We start from the raw sequence: 16,422 nt of genomic DNA on the forward strand, positions 1-16,422 counted from the left end.
TGATTTCCTCTTCCTTCCTATCTGGTCTTTTTTAAACGGGAGATGCCAGGGATGATCTACCAGTGAGCCATGCTCTCTCCTTGTTTCCATGCATAGATCTTATTATATCAGAACCATGGGTGGGAGATGCAGATGGAGGATATAAGGAGAAAATGTATACAGTGGTACCTCAGGTTAAGAACTTAATTCATTCTGGAGGTCCGTTCTTAACCTGAAACTGTTCTTAACCTGAGGTACCACTTTAGCTAATGAGGCCTCCCACTGCCGCCGCAGGATTTCTGTTCTCATCCTGAAGCAAAGTTCTTAACCCGAGGTACTATTTCTGGGTTAGTGGAGTCTGTAACTTGAAGTGTCTGTAACCTGAGGTACCACTGTACTCCTGCTTGCTCTATCTCTTCCTCCTCCTTCATCGCCATCAAGAGTGTGAGTAACCTATAGGAAACATGGTAGTTTGTGCGGGTATATACACTCATATCTATACAGTATATGAAATTATATAGAGCTGCCATATGTCCGGATTTCCCGGACATAAACGGGATTCGTCTGTCAGAAATAACGTCTGGGCAGAATTTCCAAAAATCGGTAAAAATGTCTGGGGAAACCTGGGTGTATGACAACCCATGTCATAAGTGTTGTTGTTTTTTGGTGAATGTACTAAAAAAATAGCTAAAAAACCGCAACAGGTAAAGGTAAAGGGACCCCTCAGCATTAGGTCCAGTCATGACCAACTCGGGGGTTGCGGTGCTCATCTCGCTTTACTGGCCGAGGGAGCCGGCGTACAGCTTCTGGGTCATGTGGCCAGCATGACTAAGCCGCTTCTGGCGAACCAGAGCAGCACACGGAAACGCCGTTTACCTTCCGGCCAGAGCAGTACCTATTTATCTACTTGCACTTTGACATGCTTTTGAACTGCTAGGTTGGCAGGAGCAGGGACCAAGCAACGGGAGCTCACCCTGTCGCGGGGATTCGAACCGCTGACCTTTTGATCAGCAAGCCCTAGACTCTGTGGTTTAACCCACAGCGCCACCCGCGTCCCAAAAACGTCAATAGTATTGGGGGGGGGGGAAAGATCAACAACTTTTGTTTCCGGATTTTCACTTTTTGAAATATAGGAATCCTAAATTATGGCTGTGTACACTTTGTAAAATGCCCACCCCAAGAATCCTACAGTTCCCATAATTCTTTTGGGGGAGGGGGTGCTTGAAAATGCGCTTTAAATGCATGGCATGTACACAGCTGCGGCTCCAAACATTCTGTGCCCCTCTCCAAACAATCTGTCGCACCGTGGTGTGACCAAGAAACAAGACAGAAGCAGACCTGCTTCTCAGTAAGTCACACGGGGAAGGGAAAAGTTTAGCCTCCATCCCACATACCCTAACATCCTCCTACATGAAAGGGTGCCATTCACTCTTGTGTAGGAAAGCAAAGCTTTGGGGAGAGGAGGGACACTGATGTGGGGAGGGCAAGACTTGACTGCCTCTCCCCATGACCAGTGCAGAGGCTACTGCAGAAGAAGGCAATGCACCCAAAAACACACTGCATGCCACTGGGGTGCTATACACAATCCTACTCTTCTAACATGTGACCTCACCCTCATTTCTCACCACCTGTCTCTCCTTTAGGTAAAAGACTCTGTTCAGACTGCTTTTTATTGTTTGGGTCAAATCCAGCTTGCATATTCAGGCCCACAGCAGGGGCCCATGGAAATACCGACCCCAAGCCTCTCTCTTTCCAGGCCCAACTGAACATTATGCACCCTCTCTAACAGAAGGCATGCTATCGCCTTCTATTGGAGAGTTTCTCTGCCAAAAACACGGAAGTATTCCTGTGCCGTTCCTGTGCTGGTACCGGGTAGAAAACCTAGCAAGAGATCTGGCTGGTGTGTAACCCTGAGGTAGCAATTCGACTGCAGTGATGTCTCGTCTTCTCAGGGCTCAAAAGATTTTGATCCCTAGAAGAATCTCCTCTCTCACATACACACAGCTAGCACATCGCTTGCTATTCTGACAGCCTGTAGGGAGGAATGGAGGACCAAAGGTCTCCCTGACATTGTGCTTGTGACATCATCCAGAAACCTAGGAATCTGCTTCCTACTAGGTCATTGGTCCATCTGTGTCCACTCACTGACAGCAGCTCTCCAGGGTTCCAAACAGGGAACTGTTCCCAGCCCCACCTGGCAATGCAGTGGCGCAAAGCTGGGACCTTTGGCATGCAAGGCAGAGGAGCTACAGTCCTTTCATAAGCGATGAACATTTCCCCCTCTGGGCCTGCCCCAACCATTTTGTGTTTTGCTTCTTTAATAGGGTGAGCCGTTTCTCACTCAGATGCAAGAGCTGTCATCTAGCCTTTAAAAAAAAATAAAAATGAACAGCATCAAGGTTTTCCCTCCTCTCTGTCTCTCTCATGCCACAAGCGCTCCACCATTTTGAGACTTCTTTGCTTTTATTTTATTTTTAAAGGGTTTAGCGGATATTGTTGAAAGCTGTGCAAGCTTGCCTCTTTAACCGTGTTGAGTGCGCACATTTTGAAAAAACATCTAGGGAGGCTTCAGTGGAAAGCTGGGGTAGCGTAGTGATGGAAGATATATCATACCTTTAAAGCATGTGGCTTCCCCCAAAAGAATCCTGGGAACTGTATTTACCCTTCACCAGCGCTACAGTTCCCAGCACCCTTAACTAAAGTTCCCAGGATTCTTTTTCGGGGGGGGGGAGCCATGTGCTTTAATTGCAATTTAAATACAGTGGTACCTCGGGTTAAGAACTTAATTCGTTCTGGAGGTCCATTCTTAACCTGAAACTGTTCTTAACCTGAAGCACCACTTTAGCTAATGGGGCCTCCCGCTGCCGCCGCGTGATTTCTGTTCTCATCCTGAGGTAAAGTTCTTAACCTGAGGTACTATTTCTGGGTTAGCGGAGTCTGTAACCTGAAGCGTCTGTAACCTGAAGCGTCTGTAACCTGAGGTACCACTGTATAGAATATGTATGCAGCCTATGTTACATCTCAAGATGTTGTCACTGGGTATAGCTCAGTCGGGAGAGCATGAGACTCTTCATTTTAGGGTCGTAGGTTCAAGCCCCATGTTGGGCAAAGGATTCCTGCATTTCTGGTGTTTGGACTACATGGCCATTGTGGTCCCTTTCAGCTCTACAGTTCTGTGATTCTAAGTCTTTTGTTCAAATCTCACCTTTGACAAGAACTCATAGGCCGTCTTAGGTAAGCTGCGCTGTCTCAGCCTCAGTCTCTCCTCACACCTCCATTTACAATATGGGGAGGGAAACAAGCTGGAACATGTGCAGAGGAAGGCAACTAGGATGATCAAGGGTCTAGAACAGGGGTCAGCAAATGTTTTCAGCAAGGGGCCGGTCCACCGTCCCTCAGACCATGTGGTGGCCCAGACTATATTTTGAAAAGAAAAGAAAATGAACGAATTCCTATGCCCCACAAATAACCCAGAGATGCATTTTAAATAAAAGCACACATTCTACTCATGTAAAAACACCAGGCAGGCCCCACAAATAACCCAGACATGCATTTTAAATAAAAGGACACATTCTACTCATGTGAATACACGCTGATTCCCGGCCCGTCCGTGGGCCGGATTGAGAAGGCAATTGGGCTGGATCCAGCCTTAGTTTGCCTACCCATGGTCTAGAAGCCAAGCCTTTTGAGGAATGGTTGAAGGATTTGGGTATGTTTAGCCTGGGAAAGAGGAGACTGAGAGGAGATATGAAAGCCACCTTCAAATACCTAAAGGGCTGTCACATGGAAGATGGAGCAATCTTGTTGTCTCCTGCTCTGGAGGGTAGGACTCGAACCAATGGATTCAAGTTGCAAGAAAGGAGATTCTGACTACAGGATTCTGACAGTAAGAGCTGTTCAGCTGTTCAGCAACGGTCTCCCCCGGGAGGACTCTCCTTCCTTGGAGGTTTTTAAGCAGAGGTTGGATGGCCATCTGTCATGGATGCTTTAGTGGAGATTCCTGCATTGCAATGGTTTGGACTAGATGACTGTTGGGGTCACTTCCAACTGTACAATTCTATGATTATATTATTATGTGAATCAACCCTCCATAGATTATTTTGGAACAAGCGGCTAACCCGGCTAGTGCAATTATAGTGTGTAAAAGCCCTTCGCCTCGCTTTGCACACCTTACACTGGTAGTGACCTGCAGCTGATACACACTTTATAAAAATAATATAATAATAAATTATTATTTCTACCCCGCCCATCTGGCTGGGTTTCCCCAGCCAATCTGGGCAGCTTCCAGCAGAATATTAAAAACACAATAAAATATCAAACATTAAAAGCTTCCCTAAACAGGGTAGCCTTCAGATGTCTTCTAAAAGTCAGATAGTTGTTTATTTCCTTGACATCTGGTGGGAGGCCGTTCCCCAGGGCAGGCGCCACTACCGAGAAGGCCCTCTGTCTGGTTCCCTGTAACCTCACTTCTTGCAGTGAAGGATGAACAAGTAATAGTCTGAGCTACTGCATCTTAGTGCCCCTACCTGAGGCCCAGGAGTGATGACAAGACTTGTCCCTCTCACTTCTGTGAAATGGGAACACTCTTAACTAGGCTGCTGATTTCACAGAAGGGCTCAGAAGATGATCATCGGCTCTTAGTTTTTTAAGGTGATTGCGTAACTACTGATTTTAAAGTGTTAAATAATGACACTGCGCATTTCATATTGGGTTTTTATGTAAGATTAGAATTCAGAAGTGGCACTTAGAATAATGGCATGAGGCAGCCCGGTGATATTTCTAGCAGGCGAGAGAAGATCCCATTTTAGAAGCAGCAATCTTTAACCACAGTGGCAGATGCAGTTTCCATTCCTAGCTCCATCTAGGACATGTGTTAATTCAGTTCTTTGGATTGTCCTACATTTTAAATGTGCTTTTTCATTTGTTGGGCAATATATATTTAAATATATATACCAGGACCCAGAACAAACATGTCTGACGTCCTGTTTGATGCTTTCAATTGATGCTTTCATTACTAACCCCCCCCCCAATCTCTTTCTGTGTCACATCCTCTTTTAAAAAGTATTCCCATTTTACAGGTGGGAATACTGTCTCATCCAGGGAGAATAAAGATCTACTGCTCCTGTGGATCCTGTCGCCTGATGCGATCATCTCACCTTGCCTCATGGGCAGGCCCATCCCTGTGTACAACAAATCACAAAATACAACACAGAGCACAAAATTCAGATTGAATTAATCATATCCAATACATTCTTAACTTTCTCATTCAAATCAATGGGACCAAAAATGTGGATCACATTCATAGTTTAGGCCAGTCAATAAATATGGGGGCCTCCAGTTGTTGTTGGAACTCAGCTTCTCTCAAGAACCCACCCCCACCCCCAGCCAGCAGGCCCAGAGGTCTGGGATACAGTGGTACCTCGGGTTAAGTACTTAATTTGTTCCAGAGGTCCGTTCTTAACCTGAGACTGTTCTTAACCTGAAGCACCACTTTAGCTAATGGGGCCTCCTGCTGCCGCTGCACCGCTGGAGCACGATTTCTGCTCTCATCTTGAAGCAAAGTTCTTAACCCGAGGTAATATTTCTGGGTTAGCGGAGTCTGTAATCTGAAGCGTATGTAACCTGAAGCGTATGTAACCCGAGGTACCACTGTAGTGGCAATTGAAGTCCAGCAACATTTGCCACTATGGCAGGGAAGTCTGATCTATTGAGCAGAACAGGAATGAGGAAACCTTAGCCCTCAACTGTTGACAGGCTCCAAATTCCCATCAGTCCCAGGCACCGTGGGCAATCGTTAAGGATGATGGGAGTTATAATCCAACATGATACGAAGGACCACAATTTCCCCATCTCTCCAATAAATGAATGGCTAAAAGAAATCTTGCAATGAAGTTGTCACATTTTATCCAGTGATTCATACTGAGCTTCCAGTGAGGAACAGAGGACTCTCTTCTGAACTTGGCACTACTTTAAAACACACACACAATTCTCTGGTCATCTAAGGACTGGTGTCATGTAGTGGTGAATTTTCACATGGGAGCTTAGAATTCCTTTCATAAAATCTCACCACAGCTATTAACTGATTAGGTGTGACCCAATAATAAAATGTGTTGTTTTTAGGTGGTGTTCAGCAAACTCCTCTAGTGAAGCTGCAGCATGGAGACTTTAATTCTGACCTGCTTTGCACAGTTGTTTGGAAGAGTTCCCGAGATAATGAAGTGTTTGAAATACTCTGAAGCACCATATAAATTTTAAGAATTATCGCTGACTGTGCCTGATGAAAAACTTCAGTGATACCCTTAAACTTTTTTTTTTTTAATTTCAAATGGATAAAGTCGGTCTTTCTTAAAAGCACCATCTGAAGCGATTTTGTGTCTTTCGTGCATTGGGTCATTTTCTCCAGTCCACTCAGGGATGACTTCCACCGTACCTGCAAACAAATCTTCCCAAAGGTAATACTATAGATGGTTGTTTCGTCTGGCACCACAAAACTGCACTCTCCCCTGTTGCTTCCATTTTTTAACCTGAGACAACTGTTGTGATGGAACAGTCTTGAGTGACAAGGAACCTTCAGACAAGGTGAGATCACAAGCTTGTGCCCTGTAATAGCCAGGGCAACTATCAGCCAGTCACATCTGCTAATCTTTTTGTTTAAAGCAACTTTTTTCACACACACAAAATTGGCTCTGCTCATGTGTAAGCCCAAATTAAACAGCTCAGGCTTTTCCTGGCATAGGGATAAAGAGATGAGGCAAATTTTGCATGCTTAATACCTGCATGCCAAAAAGTTATTAAAGGCATGAGATTAGGTCCAGTTAAAAAAAACACCACCAATCTATCCCCTCCCCCCCAAAAAAAACTGGCAACCTTACCCAAGTGGGTAGCGGCAAGGAAGAAAGGGTTTTTAATTTTTTTCTTGCCTACATAAAGCAAACAAACATGTTTGTAAATAGACTGCGTTTCCCAAGTAGTGCATTGGTAGCACCAGGGCATATACTGGTTCTGTACACCATACAAAAATAAAATAAATCTTATTTGCATTGATGTCATCTCTGGAGACTCTTCTCCAAGTGTCACTATCATCATCATCATCATTTCTACTAATACATCAGAGCATACGGATGGGTACCTGCCCCACAGAGCTTACAATTTGGAATTCAACCCATAGGAAACAACAGAGGAAAGGAAAGGAAGGGAATTAAATTGAAGGCAGGGCTAGACAGTGGAGGAATATGTGATTGTTTCAGTTTTCAAATAATCATACAATTGTAGAGTTGGCAGGGACCATCTGTTACATGTTATAGACTCTGTTATAGACTTAGGGTCTTCCAGGTCATGTGTCTGAGCCTCATGTTGGGCAAAAAGATTCCTGCATTGCAGGGGGTTGGACTAGATGACCATTGTGGTCCCTTCCAGCTCTATGAGTTAGCGATTCTGTAATTTAAGGAACTCCTTCTTGAAAGAAGTTTGCCTGTCACCAATCTTCCTGATGCCCAAATGAAACCATTTTTTAAAAAACAACCCCCAGCTTTTAAACATGTTATTTTTAAAACACTCTGAACGTTAATCAGTGTTAAAACACTGATTAACCTGACTTAAGAATTTCATCTCATTTTTGTATACAAAGCTGATGGGCAGTATATAACGGATGTAAATAACCAAACAAATAAGTCTGTCCACCGGTACCACTGAAGATCTGACTCAAGCTGTTTGGGCAGGAAATCTAAATCACACCCCTTCTCTGAGGGCAATCACAACAGCAACTGACATCTTGTTCTCATTGGTTCCATGCTGGCCTCTCACCTGTCCATATACCAAGAAAGGATAAATCTGGGACCAGAGCTGGATGTGCAGTCTGCATGTCCAACCTCCTGCTGTCATCCTGGGTTTGGTGAGAGAGAGGCTTTTCCAGGTAGATGTCCCACACCTGGTGTTACACTGCAGCACCTAGCTAGTGGCTATACAGGCTATACAGGCAGCTGCTGGATAGACATGTTCTTAGAGACAACCAAACCCTTTTTAACTTCCCAAGGAAGGCTCACTACTAAAGCAAAGTTGAAATAATGCTGATCCAGTTCTTCCCCTGCTTATCTGTCCATCAGTTGTCTACATCCGTCAGCTGTTTTATGTAATATTTAGATGGAAAGCTTCTACAGTGTGAGTAATGTTAACCAACAGGAATGGCCTTCCATGTTGGACCATGTGCGTAGAAATCATACCCGCACTCTTGTGTTTCGGATTGTGTGTGATCAGACTTTGAGTGAGACCGTGTTGCGTGCATTTCCACAAACCAGTGGCCCACCGCTGCTTCTGGAAAGGCTGCTCCTTCATAGGGCTCGATTCATGGGTGAGTTTCTCTTGCTCAGGCTCCACAGAATGAACCAGAAAACTGTTAGAATTCCTGTGCTCCATGTGTGTTTATATGTAAATAAAGTAGATTAGCCAAAATGCTGAGTTGTTGAGGTCTGTTACACAAGCTGTGAAGACTCTGCGGATCCCTAAGTGTGCCGATGTCTGTTGGCATCGGTCGCTGTGATGTTCGGGCTGAATAAAGCTTTTGAAGCTACCGAACGAACGACCAGGAGGAAGAGAACATGCCAGTCAGGCTTGTGTCTCTACCAGGGTCCTACTTGAGTGTAGGACGGGTTCCTGATAAAAACATGCCAAGAATGATTGTGCCCCCAAAGCACTGAGTCCCATTTCCTTTACAGAAAGCTCATTCCCCATGAAGTCCCATTAAAGTCTGTGGGGATGAATCCCATGAGTAACTGCGGCTTCATACAAATGCAAGTAATGGTCAAGGAAACCCCCCACTCCAAAACCAGACATAGGCTGGCCCGGCCCTACCATTAGGTAGAGTGAGAAAATGGCTTCAGACACCAGGGAGAGCAGTGGTATCTCCCTAGTTATTCCTCCTGAGCCCCTTGGAGGAGTAACAGTTCTGTTGGGAGGACAGAACTATGTGCACCACTTGAAGCCCCATAGCTTGTCTGCTCACGCATGGTAGAGGACACTATCCCGTTGCCACTTTTGAAAGATTCAGCTACTAGTCCAGTTGGTTGTCCGTACTTGGGATGAGGTTGAGGACTGCATCTTGTCCTTTGCCTCAGACAACAAACTTTCTTGAGCCAGCCTTGCACATAAGGCTGGTCCTGTCATTGGGTCACATGAGGCAGAACACTTCAGCTAGCAGATCTTGAGATTTCATTAAGGTGTAGCAAACTGTTGATCATTTAGTTTCCTGTTATGTTTTCACAACCACAGAAGTGACCAGCCAGCCATTGGGACTTTCTCTATTGAGGTTCTCAATTGTTTGTGTATGGGAGAGGGCTATGGCTGGACAAAAATTATAACTTGTCAGTGGTGAGGGGAGTGAAGGGTGAATTCCCAACTATTCACAAACTTCTGTAGCATGAGGGGGTACCAAGGAACCCCTGCACTGTGTGGCCTGGCAATAATCCCTTTGCTGAAATGGCCAGAGCGTTTTTCTAGCAGGGCAGTCCCACGTTCCGAATTGCCTTTCTCTCAAGGAATCTCCCCTGTGCCAGAAACATGTCATCCAATGGGTAAAGCAGAGGGCCCTGTGGCTTTAAGTTGTCCTCCCTCCCAAGTCATTTTGATTTAATTGTTTGCATTTGTCCGGTGATCTCATTTGTCCGGTAAACTCAATAAATTATTTGTGTAGGCTCGAAAGCTGCTGCTGTGTGTGAGCTGTGACAGTTCCTAAAGGCGTCCAAAAAAGCAAGGCTAGGGACAGGTGAGCGCTTCCAAGACTTTCCTCACCAAAGCAGAAAGAAGAAACGTGGGACAAATTACAGTGGTACCTCGGGTTACATACGCTTCAGGTTACAGACTCAGCTAACCCAGAAATAGTGCTTCAGGATGAGAACTTTGCTTCAGGATGAGAACAGAAATCGTGCTCCGGTGGTGCAGTGGCAGCGGGAGGCCCCATTAGCTAAAGTGGTGCTTCAGGTTCAGAACAGTTTCAAGTTAAGAACAGACCTCCGGAACAAATTAACTTAACCCGAGGTACCACTGTAAATGCATCTTTGCCATTTGCAGTAGGCCACCTGGTTAGCAGAAAAACAGGCATGTGTTCTCAGAGAAGAGGGACCTACAGGTGTCTTCAGGTCCATTCACTTGCAGATGCTCATCTGCTGAAACAAGACCCCAAACCAGGCAGATGCTCCATTTCCAGAGAGCATGGACCACGAAAACGGAGGCTGTTCAGCTTTGACACATATCAGCATCAGCACTGCAAAAGGGTTTAGTTCCCAAACCTCAAAATTAAAATGAGCCAGTAGGACCATCACAGTAATTAAGAAGAGTGAGAGAGCCAACTTAGGCAGTGGAAATGGGTGGCGTTATATCAGGTGTGGACAACCTTTTCTGCACTCACACCCTCCCCCCACGCAGCCACAAGGCGCATGAAACACCTGCAACAGTGCATGGATACCTGGGGCTGCCTGCCAGTGGGTGCAACTGAAAGGGATGTGGCTGGAGCCAGTGATGTGCCGATGGTGGATGAGGCCATTCACACACACACACAGAGACTTATTGAGAAGAGACATCATCTATTTATTTGCTTAATTTATGTTCCACCCTTCCTCCGAAAGGAACCCACAGTGCCAAGGCTGTTAACTCTCCCCTCCCTGAGCGACGCTCCTCCCATCACAATTATGTAATTCTTGACCCACTCAAACTGCATGGGGGATGGCAGAACGCAGGAAGGGTGCTCCCCAAGCTGCATCCTGCCCATCAGAATGGTACCCCTCCAAGGTCTCCAAGCAGCTGTTTGGCGGCCTGGCAGGAGTCCAAGTGTCATAGGAAGGATGGCTTAGGTAAGCACAAACTCTGCAGGGAGGCAGCAGAAATGCGGTGGGCGGTGAACACTTCGTGGACCTCGCTGAAGACCTCAGAGGGATGCAAGTGCCTGGTGGTCACAGGTGCATAAATTTTCCAGCTCAGGAGTCAACATGGCTTAGGATCGGGCCTGGGAGCCATTTCCAACATTAACCACGTGAGAATACAATTCCCATGTTAACCTTGCAAAGGAAAGGGAACTTTTTTTGCATGAAAAACAAAAATGTAATTTCTGCCTTGCCCAGAGTTGTACATCTCGCTCCAGTTCAAATTCTTGCTAGTGTGTTTTGGATTACTTTTATTCCAGACGGCCCACCCGCCCAACAAAACAAAACAAAGAAATCAGTTATTGAGCTATTTATTTATTTACTTAATAAAATTTATATACTGCTTGCTTGATTATAGAAAAAAAACTGCAAAGCTGTTTACAAAAAGATAAAACAATAAGATTATCACTTTTTAAAAAAATTGCAACCATAATCTAAAACATACAACAGTTGAAACAGCAACAGAATAGGCCAAAACAAATTAAAGCTCATACCAACTTTCTAAACATATGGGTAGGTCTGTCTAAATAATAATGTCTTCAGCAGGCACTGAAAATAATACATGGAAGGTGGGTATCAATCTGCTGGAAGAAACCATCTAGATTCAAGGGTTGCCTTTTAGGCTTGTGCAATAAAGATGGAGCGGGGGGGGGATGAGGGTCATTCAGGATATGCTCACCGTTTTGCTCACTGGTTTCAGAGACTCAGAACAGAAGCCTAAAACTGCAGTCATTAAAAATACATCCTTTGGGGTAGTCCCATAGAAATCCATTGGGGGTATTTTTTTGCTAGTGCCAGCATATACCGGGTATATAAAGTTGAACTTCATAATGCACTACATACTAAGACTGGAGACAAGCATTTTCCAAAGTGTTGCAGGAGGGATCGTTGTTGCTTGTGAGGTGCGCAGCTATCCCACTTTTGCCTGTAAGGAAAAGGTTTGTCAGGTTTTTATCCTGGGCCAGAAACCTGCCAAACCTGCTTGACCAGAGGTGACTGCTTGGGTGGGGGTGGGGAGACAGTCTGTTCACACACACGTGTGGATGTACAGTATGGGAAATCCTTCCTCAAACCACTTTCAGCTCTCTCAAAAACAATTGTCTGCATCCTGCCAAAAAGCCTTTTGCTGTGAGGTTTATATTATAAACATATAAATGCTATTTAAGTGCAATGTGCTTAAGATTTAAAATTGCAGGGTAAGTGTATAATATTTGTCTGTTCCCCTTGTTTGCTGTGATCGCGCTGTGGCTTGCTGAGGGCATCATTTCCTTCCCACATTTCTTTCTTTTACAATTCTGCCCTCGACACAAATTTATTTAGAAGCCGGTCCCATTGACTTCACTAGCCTGTACTCAAGATCCAGTTCAATATGCATTTTTTTCCTGACTGTGGTGTAGATCCGCTCCTTAATGTGTCAAGGGCGTGTTCATCCTCACAAGGACCCTGCAATGTGGGTCAGCACATTTATTGACTAAGCGAGTCAATAAATGAGCCAGGATTTGAACCCAATGCACCTCTCAATATGCTATGAAGCCGGTCTTGCATAGCTGCCATGCTTAAAATGCTTTCTCCAGAGCTGCCCTGTAGAAGCATTGTGGGGCTGCATTCAGAAGTGTTGCTCAGTGTGACAGTAAAGCTCCCACCTGCAGCACAGGGAGGGAAGAAAATGTTGGCAGTTATTGCCTCTCCCCCTTGCAGATTAGTAAAGGTAAAGGTAAAGGGACCCCTGACCATTAGGTCCAGTCGCAGATAACTCTGGGGTTGCAGTGCTCATCTAGCTCTATAGGCCGAGGGAGCCGGCGTTTGTCCGCAGACAGCTTCCGGGTCATGTGGCCAGCATGACTAAGCCGCTTCTGGCGAACTAGAGCAGCACACAGAAACGCTGTTTATCTTCCCGCCAGAGCAGTACCTATTTATCTACTTGCACTTTGTGCTTTCGAACTGCTAGGTTGGCAGGAGCAGGGACGGAGCAAAGGGAATTCACCGCGTTGCAGGGATTCGAACCGCCGACCTTCAGATCGGCAAGCCCTAGGCTCAGTGGTTTAGACCACAGCGCCACCCTTGCGGATTATATAACCCTAAATCTACTCCAGAGGGTGGGACCCCTCTTGAGCAAATTTAGGGGGTCATGGGGGCTGCCATGGCAAAAAAACAAACAAACCATGCTTCTGACATGGGCACAGCCAGGATTTGTGCCAGGGGTGCAGGCTTTATGTTAGGTGGTGCAGAACCTCAGTTAGTTAAGTATTTTTATTGATTTACTTGATTTGTGGCGCTACGCCCATGGCTTCTATCCCTGTTCTGCTACCAGAAGCCTTACCACCAATGAGCAGTACCACTACATACATCCCACTGTTTCCACGGGTTTTGGCTACAAGACAACTTTGTATGCTTTGAAGTCTGCTCCTATATGGATGCCCACAAATGATTCAATTAAACAGGAGGCAATTAGGCAAGCACCCCCATGCATCACTTTGTCTATCATCATGTGCTATCTGTTCCATAAGGCAATTTGGTACACATATTCAGGTCACAGTTCTGAGTTTCATGTTCAAACAGCGGCAATACACAACCCAATAGACTATCACCATTTAGTTGGGTGGAATAGAAGAGGCTAGAAAAGAGGCAGAGCACAATGGAGATCCAGTGCAACGTGGGGTGTGTGGGTGGGTGTGTTTGTGTACTTACACGGATGATCCAATTCCCTCTTTGAAGTTGGAACACCTGGTCACCCCCACACCCATTTTCAAAGGAGAAATGCAAACGACATTGTAATGTAATATATGCCTGGGAGATTGAGATATCAAGATGAGAATCCTTGTGCTCATTCAGGGTACATTTGTAAATTGCATCTTCAAAGATTACTGAACAAGGCTCTCCCCAAAGCCAGTGGAACCTCTTAAACATTGTGCATTATTAGTTTATGTATATCTATCCTGCAGACTAGGCATATCATCTTGGCTTCCTGAACTTGGGGGAGGGAAAGGAGGTAAAGGCAAGGGAGGCTTTCCTATGGAAAGAATGGACAGCTCTGATTTTACTGAGACAAGAGATTGTTTCTCCCTTGCATCTTTCCCTCAACCAAGCAAGGAAGGAGAGAGAAGGAGCAAGGTTTCAGAGACTTGGGCACAAGGCAGCCTGACGCTGTCAAGAACATTTTTTTTAAACTCACACTTCCGTAGTAGAGCTATCACGAGGGCCATGCAGGAGTGGGGGGGGCTTGAGGGGACTCCTGCAGGAGGAGAATGAGGGTGGTTCTCCCCCTTTCCTTTGTGTGTTTGGAGTGGGCCTTCTCAGCTCAGGATCTGGCCCCTCCAGCCGGCTTTTGTGGGGTCGGGGGCGAAGCCAAAGATGCTGAAGATCGAGAACTGAGGTTGGCCCCTTCCGCTGCTCCTGCCTTTTCGTGCTCGGGCGCACCAGAATGGACACGTCCTGGCCGAGCTCTCAGGCCTTCGTGCCGCGCCCCCAAGTCGCCCCAGGAAGCCAAATCTGCACTGAGGCAAAGGATGAGGGAGACACAGCAGCGACCAGCCATCGCTGCGGGGGGAAGGTTGAGATGCTGAGGCCCGGGAGAAAAGGGGAACTTTGTAGAGGTGGAGATGCGCGCTGGAGTAGGAGAGGCAGAGCCTGGGGGAAGGAGCTGGCGCCAGAAGGTAGATGGGCGCAGAATCCAGAATGCGGGAGTTTGGGAGCATGGCAAAGGAGGGAGAAGGGTCTGCGTGGATGGAGCTCCCCTGTCTCGGGTGCCTTGGCTCACGTTCAGGTCTCCCGCAGAACAGGGAGCCCACCCAGCAGATTGGAACAAGGGAAAGGCGCGCTCCTCCTGCCTTTGGGCCTCATCGCAGCTACAAAGGGAGGCAAAATCCAGAGATCCAGGAGTCCGGAGAGAGACGGGACCCACGCAGCACCTTCGGGCTCAGCACAAAAGGCACTAGGAAACACCGCCCCCGCGGAAATCCAGGCGTCCCCGCCCTCCTCTCTCCCTGCGCGCTCCCACAGATCCCACCGAATCTGTGCGTCACATATTTTGATTTAAAGCAACTATAAATTCAAACTGGGGAAAAAAATAATCCAAGCCTTCCACCTATGCGCACATGCCAGGCTCTCTACAGATCCTTAGCGAGGGAATCATTAAAAGGTGGGATGAGATAGTGAGAGATTCAGGCGCTTTTTTTGGTGTTCAAAAAATATTTTGAAAGGTAGTGTGTAATCTACGAGTCTGTGATGCGTTAGGCAGGGTGCATTGGGGGGGTGCCTCTCCCCCTCCCCTTGCTCTACAGAGAAGAGATTTCTTTGAACAGAAGAAATTCGCCGTGCAAGCTCCTGGAAGCTCCGAAGGAGCTGGCGTTAAAATATTAGCCTTCTAGGCAGGTAGCACCGCCTTTATGTAAGCAACGAGACTTAGCTTAGCCCAGTAGGTATCAATATATGCTTGAGATATGGGGGTGGGGGGAGGAGAGAGACAAGGCCCAGCGCTGTTTCCCTAGATCCATTGTAAAATACCTGATTAGGTAAGATTGCATCAAGTTGCCTCTGATCTCCGTCGGCGTCATTCTTTGCCAGATGCTGAATTCGCTCTCGTCGTGGGCATCTAAGAAAGAACGGGGTGCGTCCACACAGCCCGCTTGGGGCAAACCGATAAACACACGAGGCAGCGCCCGGTGGCGACCCCAGCCCTCAATGCAATACAATGCGGAGTTGGTTGGTTCGGTCTGCAGTTTGCAAACTGTGGGATCTCACTCCCCTAACAGCCAGGATCGCAGCTTCGGCGCAGAGCGCTCTCCTGCTCCCAAACTTCACTCTCCCACTGAAATTAAAGGGACTTGGAAACGCCGGGGGGGGGGGAATCCCACCCTGCCTGTAGGGAAAGGTCTCTGCATAATGCGCGGCGCAAATGCACCGACACGTAACGGGGAAGCCGCGCGGATTCAGCGTGGAGCCCGCTCCGCCTGCGCGCTTTTAAAGTGTGTGCTTTAGAGGAGACTTCGACTCCTCGTCGTTGGCTAAATTTGGGGTCTCTTCTCCCTAGCACTTCTTTAATCGTGGGGGCGCGATCCTGGATCCTGCTGGCAACCAAGAGCGGGGTCCTGGCTCCGCTTTGCGCGGGTTTGTTGCCCGCGGGGACGCGCTAACCAGGCCCAGGAAATGCAGAGGTAGGTCTAAGAGCCGGCGCGCCCTCGCCCATTCCAGCGGCGGCGCTCGGCTCTCGGCCGCTTTCTGGAAGCGCAAGAAGCCGGAGATCCTTGGAGCTCCGAAGAGGGAACCGAGAGAAAAACCCGCGTCCTCCCGACGGCACCGGGGAGAGGCAGCGCGGAGCCGACGGCACAAGGTGGCCTGCGCAACCCGCGCGCTCTGCCCGGCTCGCCGGAAGCTTCTGGCAGCCCACCGAAGCTGGAAATGTGCCGGATCCAGAAAACGCCGGCCAAGCTCTCTCTCCCCGCCTCGCCGGCTCCCAACAGGACGCCCTGCTTCCTCTCTCCTTGCTGCCGCAAGATCTCTGCGTTGCGGCTCGGCTTCTCCGCCTACACCAAAG

General features: G+C 47.2%; 1 long non-coding RNA gene across 2 annotated transcripts in view; it reads right to left on the bottom strand.

Annotated features, from left to right (window-relative positions):
- The window catches only part of LOC128407299 (uncharacterized), a 32,286-nt gene extending 16,094 nt beyond the window's left edge, over positions 1 to 16,192 (bottom strand). For both annotated transcript variants that reach the window (XR_008328758.1, XR_008328759.1), the window contains exon 1: positions 15,393 to 16,192. This is a non-coding gene — a long non-coding RNA (uncharacterized LOC128407299). The remainder of the gene's footprint in view (positions 1 to 15,392) is intronic.
- Between the last annotated feature and the right edge of the window lie 230 nt (positions 16,193 to 16,422).

The sequence above is a fragment of the Podarcis raffonei genome, chromosome 2, assembly GCF_027172205.1.
Source record: "Podarcis raffonei isolate rPodRaf1 chromosome 2, rPodRaf1.pri, whole genome shotgun sequence".
NCBI classification, from domain to species: domain Eukaryota; kingdom Metazoa; phylum Chordata; class Lepidosauria; order Squamata; family Lacertidae; genus Podarcis; species Podarcis raffonei.